The sequence below is a fragment of the Triturus cristatus genome, chromosome 7, assembly GCF_964204655.1.
Source record: "Triturus cristatus chromosome 7, aTriCri1.1, whole genome shotgun sequence".
NCBI classification, from domain to species: Eukaryota; Metazoa; Chordata; class Amphibia; order Caudata; family Salamandridae; genus Triturus; species Triturus cristatus.
The window spans coordinates 858,038,152-858,051,704 of NC_140590.1; the positions used below are offsets into that span (position 1 = coordinate 858,038,152).

The 13,553-nt window shown below is 43.3% G+C and overlaps 2 pseudogenes; both read right to left on the reverse strand.

Annotated features, from left to right (window-relative positions):
• Positions 1 to 6,056: 6,056 nt before the first annotated feature.
• On the reverse strand, positions 6,057 to 8,631 carry LOC146810735 (protocadherin gamma-B5 pseudogene; annotated as a pseudogene).
• A 1,536-nt stretch (positions 8,632 to 10,167) lies between these two features.
• Positions 10,168 to 12,756, reverse strand: LOC146810736 (protocadherin gamma-A10 pseudogene; annotated as a pseudogene).
• Between the last annotated feature and the right edge of the window lie 797 nt (positions 12,757 to 13,553).

The window sequence follows — 13,553 nt, forward strand, 5'->3', positions numbered from 1 at the left end:
CAATAATTAACCCTGGGCGGTGAACTCCGCTCCGCTCGTGGAGTTTGCAAAGTTTCCCGCACTCCGCGTTACGCGGAGCTTGCGGAGTTCCGAAAAACTCTGCATCGCGTAGCGGAGTTTTTTTCCCGCTCGAGTTCACCAACGTCAAGTTGCTGAGCGAGGAAAATCCACCTCCGGGCGAGGTTTTTCCTTGTTCGCCAACATCAAGTTGGCAAGCGCAAGTTTGGAAAATAAATCTCCCAGCAAGATTTCTCAACGCGGGGTGTCAGGTTTCTCATTGTGAGTGGTCACGTATACTCGCGACCGCTCGTGTTGAAAAACTGCCCGTTCGCATTGAGAAAGCTGCAGCTCGAGTAAAAATCTGCTCGAGCAGCAGAAAAGGTAAGCTTGCGCTGTGCATGGTGCTATTCGCAATGATTGCACAGTGCGGACAAGCATGCCGCACTGTGCAATCACCGCAAACAGCATTTTTGTACCGTACTCCACCGCTTGCAGAGCTCCGCGTAGTGCGACTGAGTTTTTTTTTTTGCACTGCGCATAGTGCAACTCCTCAAACTGCGCCCTCGGTTAACAATAATTATGGCAAACAATATTCTTTTACCAATCCTGAGTACGTGCTCACATTTGAAAAGCACTTGTGGAGTGCTGCAGTGTTATGTAATATGTGAGTGACCCCAGTAAGACATCTTATTTGGAAATGCTAAATAAATTCTTCAAGAAAGTACATTTTGTTACCACGATGTAGAGTTCAGATACAAAATTTAATCCGGTACAACAGCAAAAGCCCAGCCACCCTGTACATGAACCTAAAGCATTTAAATGCAGTGCATTTATTGACAAACTCTTGCCGCAGGGTTTTATTGTAAGTATGTGATATCCAGGGTTATACATTCAAATACATTGAAAACACAAGAAAGTAAAGGCAAACAATTTGACATTTAATAAACAGTACTATTCTCAGAAATAAACCAACAGAACAATATACTTTTAAACAGTCACTAAAACACTACATGTATCAACGAATAACACTACACAACACAAAATCTCCATGTCCATGTCCATGTAGCGTCACACTAAAATTACTGAGAAATGTAATGTCTCTCCTTCCCCAAACAACTCCAAAACAAACTCTAGGGTCCTCATTCTCTTCCTTTTCATTTTTTGAACATCATGTTGCCCTGTTTGTGGAATCTGAACTCCAGAATGAATGAAAAATGGTATGAAATAAATCTATTATCTCTGAAATGTACATAGGGCACTGAATTTATGAAGTATGGTGATTTGTGCACCTCTGAATTTGGGGTTTTCAATGTTATCACAAGATTCAAAGAGCATTTTGCAAAGTGTCTTCTTTCCAGCATAGTGACTTTTGGTAGCCAAAAATGTAGAGAAATCCAATCGGTAATAACAAATGTTGTACTATTCTGTATTACCATATGTCTCCCAATAAAAACTGTGCCCCACTTGTGTGGCATTGCCTAGCACCTACTACACAAAATACCCCAAAACGGTACCTGAAGAAATCACATTTCACCCAGCAAAATCAATGTTTTTTTGGTTTTTTTTACAATAGGGGCAGCTATGGAATTTGGGTCTGGTTCATCTGCCACCCGGGGAAACCTATCAAACCCACGCATTTCTGAAAACTAGACAACCAGGGGAGTACAAGGTAGAGTGACTTGCATGGGCCACATGGAGTCATTTTACCCAGAAGGCCTAGCAAACCTCAAACCTTAGCCAACAAACACCCACTTTCCTCATATTTATGTTGGAGAAAATTTTGGAAGCTGGAGGAATCCACAAACTTTCTATCAGCCAGTGGCTCCACACTTAGCAAAATAAAATGGTGCACAACATATGTGGCCGGGCCTCGTTCTCATAAGTACATAATACTCCAAAACATGAAGTGGAAAAATAAATCTGAGGAAAACATGATCCAGTTTGGGGATGGGTAACTGGGTATTTTGGCCCTGACTCACCCATCACCCAGGGAAGCCCACCAAACCTAGACATTTTTTTTTAACTAGGCTCCTAATTCACGGTGAGGTGACTATCATGGATCCCACAATGTTCTTTTGCCCAGAAGACCTTACCAACCGCAAACGTTGGGTAAAAACACACATTTTTCCTCCCATTTCTGTGACAAAATGTCTTGAAACTGCAGGAATGCAAAAACCTCTTACCACACACCCTTCCCACACTGATCCTGATAAAAAACGTTACCTCACTTGTGTGGATTGGCCTAGTAACTGCGACAGGAAAGGATCAACCAGGGACAATAAGAGTCACTGGCTCTAATCGAGTCAGTTGCAAAACTGTCTCACCCACCGAGGCTGGAATGAGAGTCTCCTGCTCTGACCCAGTGGATTGACAGACGGTGGAGAACAGCAGCAGCCTACAACAGCTTCGAGTCTGGGGTCAGGCACTTTGACATGACCTCCCCATCAACAGCGCTCGTCTGAGAGTGTTTGTAATGCAGGGGTCACACCAACAACACCAGGGGTAATACTGGGTAACAAAGAACTACGAAGAACAAATTAATTGCTTTGCATCACTCTAAAAGATTGAAAGAAAAAAGTCTTGGTGCTCATTCAGTGTACAGTGAGTAGCCTGCCATGCCACTGGTGGGGCGAAGGTCCTGCCTATGCCAGCCTTGTGGCAACCAACCCATATTAATCATGCTTTATTGCTGGGTTGGTGCAGAGTTCTCACCGGTGCTTCAGCCAACATTGCATAAGCAATATCAGTGAAATTGCTGAATGTACCTTTAGCTATCATGTCATGCAGAGTGGGTGCTTGCCTTTGAAGAATTACAAAATAATGTTCCAAGTACACAAGGTGTTTTTTTCCCTCAAAAGTTTGTAGGACGTTCTTTGTTTTATCTTTCCTAAAAATGCAATGATGGGTGTGTGAAATTTGTGTAACTTGCTTTTGCGGAATTACACAAAATTAAGTGAAATTATGCATAATTACATGAAATGCAAATCTGTCATTTTGCGTTATATTTTAGAACAAAATGCATCCTTGCATCAATTTTTGGTGCAAGGGTGCATTTAAACAAAAACACCATGAACAGCAGACACTGTTGTTCTACTGTTCATCTGTGATTGCAGAAAACACTGCTGGGCTTTACCATAAATCGCTCCTTTTGCAGAAAAGGTTTATTGTGAACTCTGCATAATTTTGCAACGTGCTTTAATGTCATAATTTCAGGAATTTCATGTAACAAGCATAATGCAACATTTATGAAAAATTAGGCCAGCATAATTTACATTTCTTCCAGTCCTAACTGCAATTCCCTGGAATGGAACTTCAGATGTCATGGAACTAGTGGTTCTGCTCCAGCTTGTCCACCCCAAAGGTGTTTCCCACAGCAGAGTTCATGGAAACATAATGGTTCCCCACCGAAAAACATACAGCTTGTGGCATCTGATGATTTTTGTGGCTGTATGGGTTACCACCCACCAGTAAATTATGGGTGTGTAAAGTTGCAAAGTTAGTGTCTTGCAAGCTTCCCGTAGTTCTCACAAATACTTGAATTACTCCCCATTATTAGCTAAGTTTCCTGCATGTCAGCTTTCCTGTTGAAATCAGGAGTTTCATGTGATTTTTAAGTTGATGCAAGAAAATATCAGAACTGAATGGGAAATACTTTGCAACTGCATGGCTGTCCAAAAAATTGGAAACTCCATAAATTGTGGATAGGCTAGTAATCGAGAACAATGAATTAATGGAAGAAAAGTATGCACATCTCTATTATAGGTGGGGTTCTTTTTTTCTGAGCTTGTACCACTCAACAAACAACGGCAGCTAAATCCACCAACTTAAATGTACATGTGAAAAACAGTTCAAGGTAACTTTCACCCAGTGGTACTTTATGCAACTGTCTCAGGATACCATACAGGGCTGGACTGGCTATTCTGCCACTCTTGCATATTTATGATGGGCTGCAAACTAGTGGGGCTGCCTTCAGTGCCGAATGGGCTCCCGTGACACATTCAGGATTCCATTCTAATTGCAGTCTCCAGCACAGTTGTTCTTCTTTGAAGATGTTTTCCAGGCCAGCTATAGGTTTACAGTCCAGTTTCCAGTCTGGTCTTGGATTCATATTTCTTGTACCCAAACACAACTGAAAAAATGTTTATTTTCTGTCATTCATGAAAATGCAAATGGCTCACTTTTTTATTTGTGTCCTTAACTTTACTCGTCCCTACCCTCCACTGGCACAGCATACCCAGGCCACATAGTATGATGCATTTGAATGACTTCAGACAATGTTCCCATTGAACAAACAATTGTCAGAAGTGTAATACATTAGAAAATCACATTACTGAACCAACAACAGTACGCAAACTACAGTACACAAACTACAATACAGAAACAAAATATCTGCCAAATAACAGTTGATCTTTACTCAATGGGCAAAGTACAATGCCACACTAGTTTCCATATGCTACATTTAATAATAGTTCCTGATAAAAGACCAGGAGAAGCGCATTGAAAATGTAAATGATTCAGAGTACACAAGCATTGATTGAATATAAAGAGCAATTATCTGTATGTAGACTTGAAATCCTTACTTACAGGGTAAGGCTAATATGTTTTTGAGCTTAATCACTGCCTGTGGCAAAGAATGTTACAAACGGCACTGAGCTCTATGACTAAGACTCTGGAAAGAGAATTGTTCTTTGGTTTTTGAGGGTTTGGTATTCTACATTGAGAGGGAATCCAAAGTAGACACCATCTGTACATCATAAAGATAACTTTAAAGTAATATTTCTCAGACACTCTCAGGAAGCCACTGGATTGCTTGATAACTGTGACTGGGAGTCACAAGACCATTTAAAATATTTCAGATCTGTTTGTTGTAAATTGAATTCTCTTTTGCGAATAAAAGCCTAAGACACGGAATTTGAATAATGAATATTCATTCTACCTGCGGGCTTTCTCAGGATGAAACAGAAGCATAATTAGGCTCTTCTCGGGGATTCAACACATTTGGCAGAGGCTGACTGACATTCTGGCTGCAGCAGCTGTTTTCAGGTCTCATCAATGGACGGTGAATGTCAACACCACTCCTAAAAGTTTTGTTTCTCATCCCCTCAGACCTATTATTTAATTGGATGGAGAGGAGCCATTGCTCATTAGGTAGGGACAGTATTTTATGTTTTAACTGCTCTTTCCTTGTTCCCTTTGGCCACTTTGTGGACTTGGTCAGAGGGGGTTGTAGCACTATATCTATCTTCTCAGGGTTTTGGAATATTATGGATAATGGTTATTTGAAAATGCAAAACTAGCATACTTTTCCCATGTGTGATGTGGTTGCTAAAACTCTCCATGATTATTTGACAGCGACCCTTGTGGTCCATGGAATGGTGGGGTGGTGATTACCCTGGATTGCCCCAAAAAGGGTACTTAGAATGGCACACCAATTCAAGTGCAAATGTTAGGATGCAGATGTTTTCTTCAAAGTTATCAGGGCGGCTTCGCATCTTGAAAACAAGGAAATATTTGGAAAAAGTTCAATGCTATCCTTACATATTGAATTGCTCATCTCAGGAGAACAAAAATACCTTATAGTAAATATATGGCACTCTTCATAGCTATATGTGAGAGCTGCCTGTGTGTTCTTTGGGTGGGGAGGGGGTATTAAGACTCCAATGCCTGATAGGCCCACTTTATTACCAATGATAACAACTAGTCAAGGTCCTAACCAAAAGGTCGGGGAAGTTGCCACAAAATATCAGACACAAAATCAGTAACTAAATTAAAGAGCACACAGCTTCTTAAAAGAAGCACTTTCAAGTAGAACACTAATTGATGTCCCATTATTTACAACATTTGATGCACGTACAGTAGGCTTACAATGTAAACCTAAAGCAAATAGCCTGATATACTTCAAAGCTGCAAAAATACAAATGCACACAAATCTGCACAAACGTAGTACCAGTATGGTCTACATTTTGAATCATTAGAAAAGAGTTGTGTTGTGATGGGGTACAATTGAGCCTTCATATATAAAACGTTAAAGTAAAGCACCATCTGCATTATTACAATCAATAAATAAGGGCCACATTTATTCTTAAACTGCTGTTAAAAAGAGAAGTATTGTAAATATAATTTAAAACATGTCTCACCTGACTTGAGCTGTCATTTCCAATAGATATTCCAACAGACTCATTTCCAATCCCAGAATCATTAGGAGAACAGAGAATATCTGTTGAAACCTCTTGACTTTGTTTGAGTAAAGCAAACGCCTTGTTTCCAGAATCGAGGGCGGCCACAACCTCATACGAGTATGGCAGTGGCAGAGTCCCATTTTGGTAATTAGAAGTAAACATTGGATCAATGTGTGAATAAAGAGCAGGAGTTATAGACTCAAACATCTTGGGTCCCTTAGGCTTTCTGCATCTGAAAACCACGGCAAGCATCAGGGTCAAAATGAATAAAAATGAAATTGATGCCAATGCTAACATTAAATAAATCTTTAAATTTGATTCGCTGACTTGGTCATGTGGTTGATTTCTAAGCTCAGGAAGAGCCTCTGGTATGTTTTCTGCAAACACCACGTTTAGTGTAACTGTGGCGGATAGTGGAGGCTGCCCATTGTCCTTCACCAGGATGACCATTTTGTGCCTGAGCGGGTCTTTCTCCAGGAAGAATCTTAATGTCCTAATTTCTCCAGTGTGGGGCCCTACTTTAAATAATGGGGGTTCAGTGGTTTCCAGCAGATAGTAGGACAACCATGCATTGTGTCCAGAATCAGCATCTACAGCCACCACTTTAGTGATCAGATAACCAGGATCAGAAGAAGGGGAAACCATCTCAAACAACATAGAACCATCAGGTTCGAGTGCAGGGTAGAGGATTTCCGGAGGGTTATCATTCTGATCCACAATAAATATCCTCACAGTGACACTAGTACTCAGAGGAGGAGACCCAGAGTCCTGAGCCTTCACCTGGAACTCAAACTCCCTGAGCTGCTCATAGTCGTAAGAGCGCTGGGCATAAATCACACCAGTCTGGGAATTAATGGAGATATAGGAAGACATTGGTGTTTTCTCCACTTGATTATCTTGTATAGAATAAGTGATGTGAGCATTTTGATCCAAATCTAGATCAGATGCACTTAACCGGTAAATGGAAGTACCTGGAGCATTGTTCTCTGAAACATAGATCTGGTAGGAAGACTTGCCAAACACGGGAGGGCTATCGTTTATATCAGATAGTTGTAACTGGATAGTTCTGCTCGTGGCTAAAGGAGGAGATCCTTTGTCTGTGGCTATAACTGTGATATTGTATTCTGGGACAGTTTCCCTGTCCAGGTTGCTTTCAGTCACAAGCTTATAATACTTTCCAGATGATGATAGTAATTTAAAAGGAACATTTTCTTGTAAATGGCACCCAACCTTTCCGTTGTCACCGGAATCTCGGTCGTCAACATTGATGAGCGCTACCACTGTACCCGGGGAGGAGTCCTCTAGAAGTGGACTGGAGACAGAAGTTAAGGTTACCTCGGGGGCATTGTCGTTCTCATCAGTAACCTCAACAAGGACCCGACACTGTGCAACATGTCCCCCTCCATCCCTTGCTTCTACTGCCATTTTGTATGAATTCATCTTCTCAAAATCCAATGCCATTTTAACTTTAATTTCTCCACTCTCTGCATCTAAGTTGAATATACTTTGGAGAACTTCGGGCATATTCCTGAAAGAGTAAGTAATTTTGGAATTTGAACCTTCATCCTTGTCCGTGGCTTTTACTTGAAGCACCACCGAGTTAATTGCTGCCCCTTCACTTATGCTGGCTCTGTAGACCTCTTGACTGAACACTGGGAAGTTGTCATTGGCATCAAGAACATTAATATTAATGTCCACGGTGCTCGATCTGATTGGATCTCCCCCATCGGAGCCAGTCAGAACCAAGTGATGGTGACTTTCTTTTTCACGGTCTAAGACAGTTTCCAGAACTAACTCCGCATATCTGTAGCCATCGCTGCTCACCCTTTCTTGCAAGGCAAAATGTGGGTTGGGGCTCAGCTTATAGCCCTGCAGGGCATTAATGCCAATGTCTGGGTCCCGGGCATTGTCCAGTGCAATGCGGGTCCCTGGCAAAGAGGTTTCACCTATTTCTACATCCACGGAGTATTTTGGAAAACTCGGGGGGTTGTCATTAATGTCCTGAATAAAAACTTCTACGTGAAAAACATTCATTGGCTTTTCCACAACTACATCGAAGGTGAGGGGGCAGCTGGGTGATTCCCCGCACATCTCCTCTCTGTCGATCCTGTCACTCACGTGCAGGATCCCAGTTTCCGAATTTAATGTTAAATATTGTTTTGCGGCAGCAGAGACAATGCGCAAGTTCCTGACAGATAAGAGCCTGAAATTTAATCCCAAATCCTTTGCTATGTTTCCCACTTCGGAGCCGCTCTTCGTTTCTTCTGCAATCGTGTATTTTATCTGCCCAGACGCCGCCTCACAGAGCCAGAGAAATAACAAAGAAAACAGTACTTGCCGCCTGCCTCCAAGTCCTGCTGCTCCGGGTCGGGCTCCCATTCCAGTCACATGTACATGCGTGTACATTTGTCTTCCGAAAAGTCGCAACTTCCGCAATAATTCAAATAAAAACACAGCCATAAAAACCTTGATTGCGAATCCACACGCGTTCGTCTCCGTAAATTAAGTAAGGTGCATCCTACACACCCCAAAACTCCTTCTTTAACAGTTGTATGCAAAGAGCTCCTCGCGTGAAAATCCCTTCGTGACGAGTGTCTGCCTCTCCCTAGACTGACTGCGCACACGGGGCTCGCACGAAGCGCCACTGGCACTTCGGCTTTCATACCAAGTTTGACAACAGCGGCACCCTGTGGCTCTATTCCGGAACTACAGCCAGACAAAACCGATTCCTCCGAATCACTACAAACGCCGCAAAATTCAAGCCCATGAAACATTAATATACCAAAAAAAGTTAAATAAGTCCAATCTCCACTAACACAAATCTATACCACTAAATAGAGCCTCATCGTCGTTATGCCTGTCCTCGCATTACATCCAAATATTAGAAGCTAATGAGACTTTTCTAGTTTATCACATGCTGAGTATGCCGAACCTATCTAAGCCAACTTGAACGCAGCACCTAAATTGGCATCCAAAACGCATGTCCTCAAAGCAAACACCGATGAGTGCTATGTAGGTAGATGGCTCGGGGTCTACGATAAAAATAAGCAAGGTTTATGGCATATTTAAGTTGGATTTCATACGCTGCCCCATTCGACCTTTCACACACCCCATGCAACATTAAGTAGGTGTTTTGACTCGGTTTATAGAGAAAATATCAAATTGCAATCTGACAGATGCCGAAGCAGGAATACTGAGCAGAGAGACTGTGTGTGAAAGAGAGAGGGTGTGTGTGTGTGTGAAAGAGAGAGGGTGTGTGTGTGAGAAAGAGAGAGTGTGTGTGTGTGAGAAAGAGAGAGGGTGTGTGTGTGAGAAAGAGAGAGGGTGTGTGTGTGAGAAAGAGAGAGGGTGTGTGTGTGAGAAAGAGAGAGGGTGTGTGTGTGAGAAAGAGAGAGGGTGTGTGTGTGAGAAAGAGAGAGGGTGTGTGTGTGAGAAAGAGAGAGGGGGTGTGTGTGAGAAAGAGAGAGGGTGTGTGTGTGTGTGTGAGAGAGAGAGAGAGAGAGAGAGAGAGAGAGAGAGAGAGAGAGAGAGAGAGAGAGAGAGAGAGAGAGAGAGAGAGAGAGAGAGAGAGAGAGAGAGAGAGAGAGAGAGAGTGAGTGAGTGAGTGAGTGTGTGTGTGTGTGTGTGTGTGTGTGTGTGTGTGTGTGTGTGTGTGTGTGTGTAAGAGAGCGAGCGAGAGAAAGTGAATGAGAGAGTGACTGAGAGAGAGTGTGTGTGTGTGTGAGAGAGAGAGAGTGTGAGAGAAAGAATGGTTAGAAGGCCCGAACCGCAAAGGATATGTCGAATAATGTTCCTATTGGTCAAACTCTAATGCTGGAACAGTCGTTTCTGAATTTCTCGGTTTTGCTTCCTCTGAGCAAGTGGAAACGTTCTAGCTTGGAATACCGAACAACTGGAAATAATGTTGCACAATTTATAGATAGCAAAATGTGTATGTCACGAAAACATGCCATTTATTGGTTGTATGTTATTAACAACTAATGTAAGATCACGCATTTAAAAAAAATATTGTTGCAATCAAAATAAGTAAACTCACTTGAATAAATGGCTGATCCTCGTTACTCAGGTTTATAAAATCGTCAATGAGGTGTTGCGGTCCTTGGCTCTCATAATTCTGGTTTCCAGAAAGAGTATTTGAGTTGTTTGAACTTTGAACATGACACTGCTTTTCCCCGGAGTCTGCTGTGAAACAAATATCATGAGAATATGTCTGCAGAAAAGCTCTGACACCATCAATGCCCACAAACTGAGAGGCAGGAAGTGAATTGAAGTTAACACTGGATGACGCATAGAGCTGAGATTCCCTCCAGCGGTGAAGCCTGATCGCCAAAAGAAGAATGATGAGGAAAAGGAACAAGAAGGAAACAACAGCGACAGCGATCACCAGATACAGGGTCAGGTTTGACTCCATGTCTGCGGGAGCTGAAGGGTTACTTATATCATGAAGCATTTCTGGCACACTGTCTGCCAGTACAATGGTGACTGTAACTGAAGAAGAGAGGGGGGACTGGGCATTGTCCTTCACTAAGACCACAAGGAATTGTTTTAGGGCATCTTTTTCCATAATCGGTCGGGCTGTCCTGATTTCTCCAGTGTGAGGACCTACAGTAAACAGCCCCTGGTCTGTGGACCTCAGCAGCTGGTAGGAGAGCCAGGAATTCTGCCCGGAATCAGCATCCACAGCGATCACCTTAGTGATAAGATACCCCGGTTCAGAGGAGCGAGGAGCCATCTCCACACCAGAGGAGCCATCCGTGGGTGTTGATGGGTATAATATTTCAGGAGTGTTGTCATTCTGATCCTGGATAAAAAATGTGACTGTGGCATTACTCTCAAGAGATGGAGATCCGCCATCTCGAGCCTTCAATTGAACCTGAAACTCTCTGAACTCTTCAAAATCGAAGGGCCGAAGGGCATAAATGATGCCAGATTCAGAATTAATGGATATGTAAGAGGAAAGCGGAACATCTCCGATGTGTCCATCGGTGATGGAGTAACTAATTTTTGAATTCTGGCCCCAGTCGATGTCTCTTGCCTTGGCTGAATAAACAGACGATCCCTGTGCTAAATTTTCCATTACGTAGGTGCTATATGTCATTTCCTGAAAGACTGGTGGATTGTCGTTTTGATCTGCAATCTGAAGGTTTAGGGTTTTGATTTTAGACAGCGGTGGAGTTCCCCCATCTGTGGCTGTAATGGTGATATTATATTCTGGGACTTGCTCCCTGTCTAAAAGCCCATCAGTTATCAAAGTGTAATAACTTCCAATCGACTTCTTTAACTGGAAGGGGAGGTGTGGAGGGATGGAACAGGTAACTTGTCCATGCTCACCTGAATCCCTATCGTATACCTCTAGAAGAGCAATGACTGTACCCAGCGGGCTGTTTTCTGCTACTTGATTGGCCACAGATGACGTTAATATCTCTGGATAATTATCGTTCATGTTAATGACACTTATCAAAACTTTACAGCGAGATGAAAGACTACCGTCACTTCCCAGGACTTCAAATTCAAAAAATTCAGTTTCTTCAAAATCCAAGTTTTCAATTAATGATATCTCTCCACTTCTAGAATCCAGTCTGAATTTTTGCACAACACTTTCCTTCATTTGGTTAAAGGAATACGATATTTCTGAGTTGGACCCCTTGTCAATATCAGCAGCTGTTAAAGTACCCACAACAGTCCCTTTGGCTGAGCTTTCGGGCACACTGAACTTATAGACAGACTGCTGAAAAACGGGTGCATTGTCATTCACGTCCTGCACATTGATCTGTATGCGCATCGAGCCTGATCTGACCGGATCCCCTCCGTCCGTGGCTGTGAGGATCAAGCTGTGAACTTCCTGTTCCTCCCGGTCCAGGGACTTCTCTAGGACCAGCTCTGCATATTTTGTGCCATCGCTTCTCTTAATTACATCCAACGTTAAGTGTTTATTGAAGCTCAGTTGATAGTTTCGAAGGGAATAAATCCCTCCGTCTGCATCGTGTGCCTCGGGCAGCATATAACGAGTTCCCACTGCAGTATTTTCAAGGACTTGTAAAACAATTTGATCTTGAGTGAAAACGGGGGAATTATCATTTATGTCTTGAATCTCCACTTCGACTGCATACACTTTCATAATGTTCTTTGAAATGATCTCTACGTTCAATAGGCACTGAACGTTGTTCCCGCAGATACTTTCTCTGTCAATCCTTTCATTGATGTTTAAATGTCCGTTGTTTACATTGAGCATAAAATACTGCTTCCTACCTCTGGACACAATCCGGGCTCCGCCTTCTGATAACTCCTTCGTATCCATCCCCAGATCCAGAGCCACATTCCCAACAAAAGAGCCTTTCCTCATCTCCTCGGGAATGGAATAACGCAGCTGCCCGGAGGCGGCTCCACAGCCTGTCAGCAGAGCAACAAGAAGCAGCAGAGGAGCCCCGGAGTAACAGCGCCTCGATGACTGAGCCCCGGAGTACCAGCGCCTCGATGCCTGAGCCCCGGAGTAACAACGCCTCGATGCCTGAGCCCCGGAGTAACAGCGCCTCGATGACTGAGCCCCGGAGTAAGAGCGCCTCGGTGACTGAGCCATGCCAGACGGGTGGACTTCCTCGGCGTACCAATAATTCCAATTTAAGTCTTCTGTTCCAGCGAGGAAAGAAAGCCCGGGTGCCGACGTCAGCGGAGGAGAGTCTGCAATGCACTGATTCTCAACGATCTTCTTCTCTTCTATTCCAAGACTGACTCAGGTCCTTCACTGCTTTTTTTGTACCACGTGGTCTTCGGCATCTCTTTATATTTCTCGTTCTCTGCTTGGTGAACAGCGGCGCTCAGTGTCCTAACCTGTAACTGCAGCACCTCCCACATTGTGGAATACTGCTGCTGAAAGGTCGGTCCTCTGAGGTGCTTTTACGCTCACTTTGAATAACGGAAATCCCCATGCTCAAAACTAAAATAAATGTGCTTGCTCTTATGACCTCCTGTTTACATCTTCCACGGTTAGGTTATTGGAAGCCTGTGTGGCAGGTTTCTAAGTCTACTGCCAACACGTGTGCACAGGTTCATAAAATATCTTTGTAGGATGCTCAGCGCGGTCTTCTCCAGGATATCTGAGTGGTCGTATGGTTGGAGGACGTGGTCAACACGCCTGTGTGTGCTGGCATCAAAATTATGGTACGAGACGTATACGTCTTTATTGTGGCTAGTGGTGACCACAGCCATCAAGGTCAAATCAAGCCATGATGCTAAAAGGGCCAGAATTGCTCTTTCTTAGTTGCAGAATGAACTGCAGTCGGTGAGTTGTGAGCGAGGTAACAGGATGGAGGGGCCCGTCTCCCAAGGAGTGGCAGGACATAGGATCAGCTGTAATGCAGAAATGCATGGCAGCGT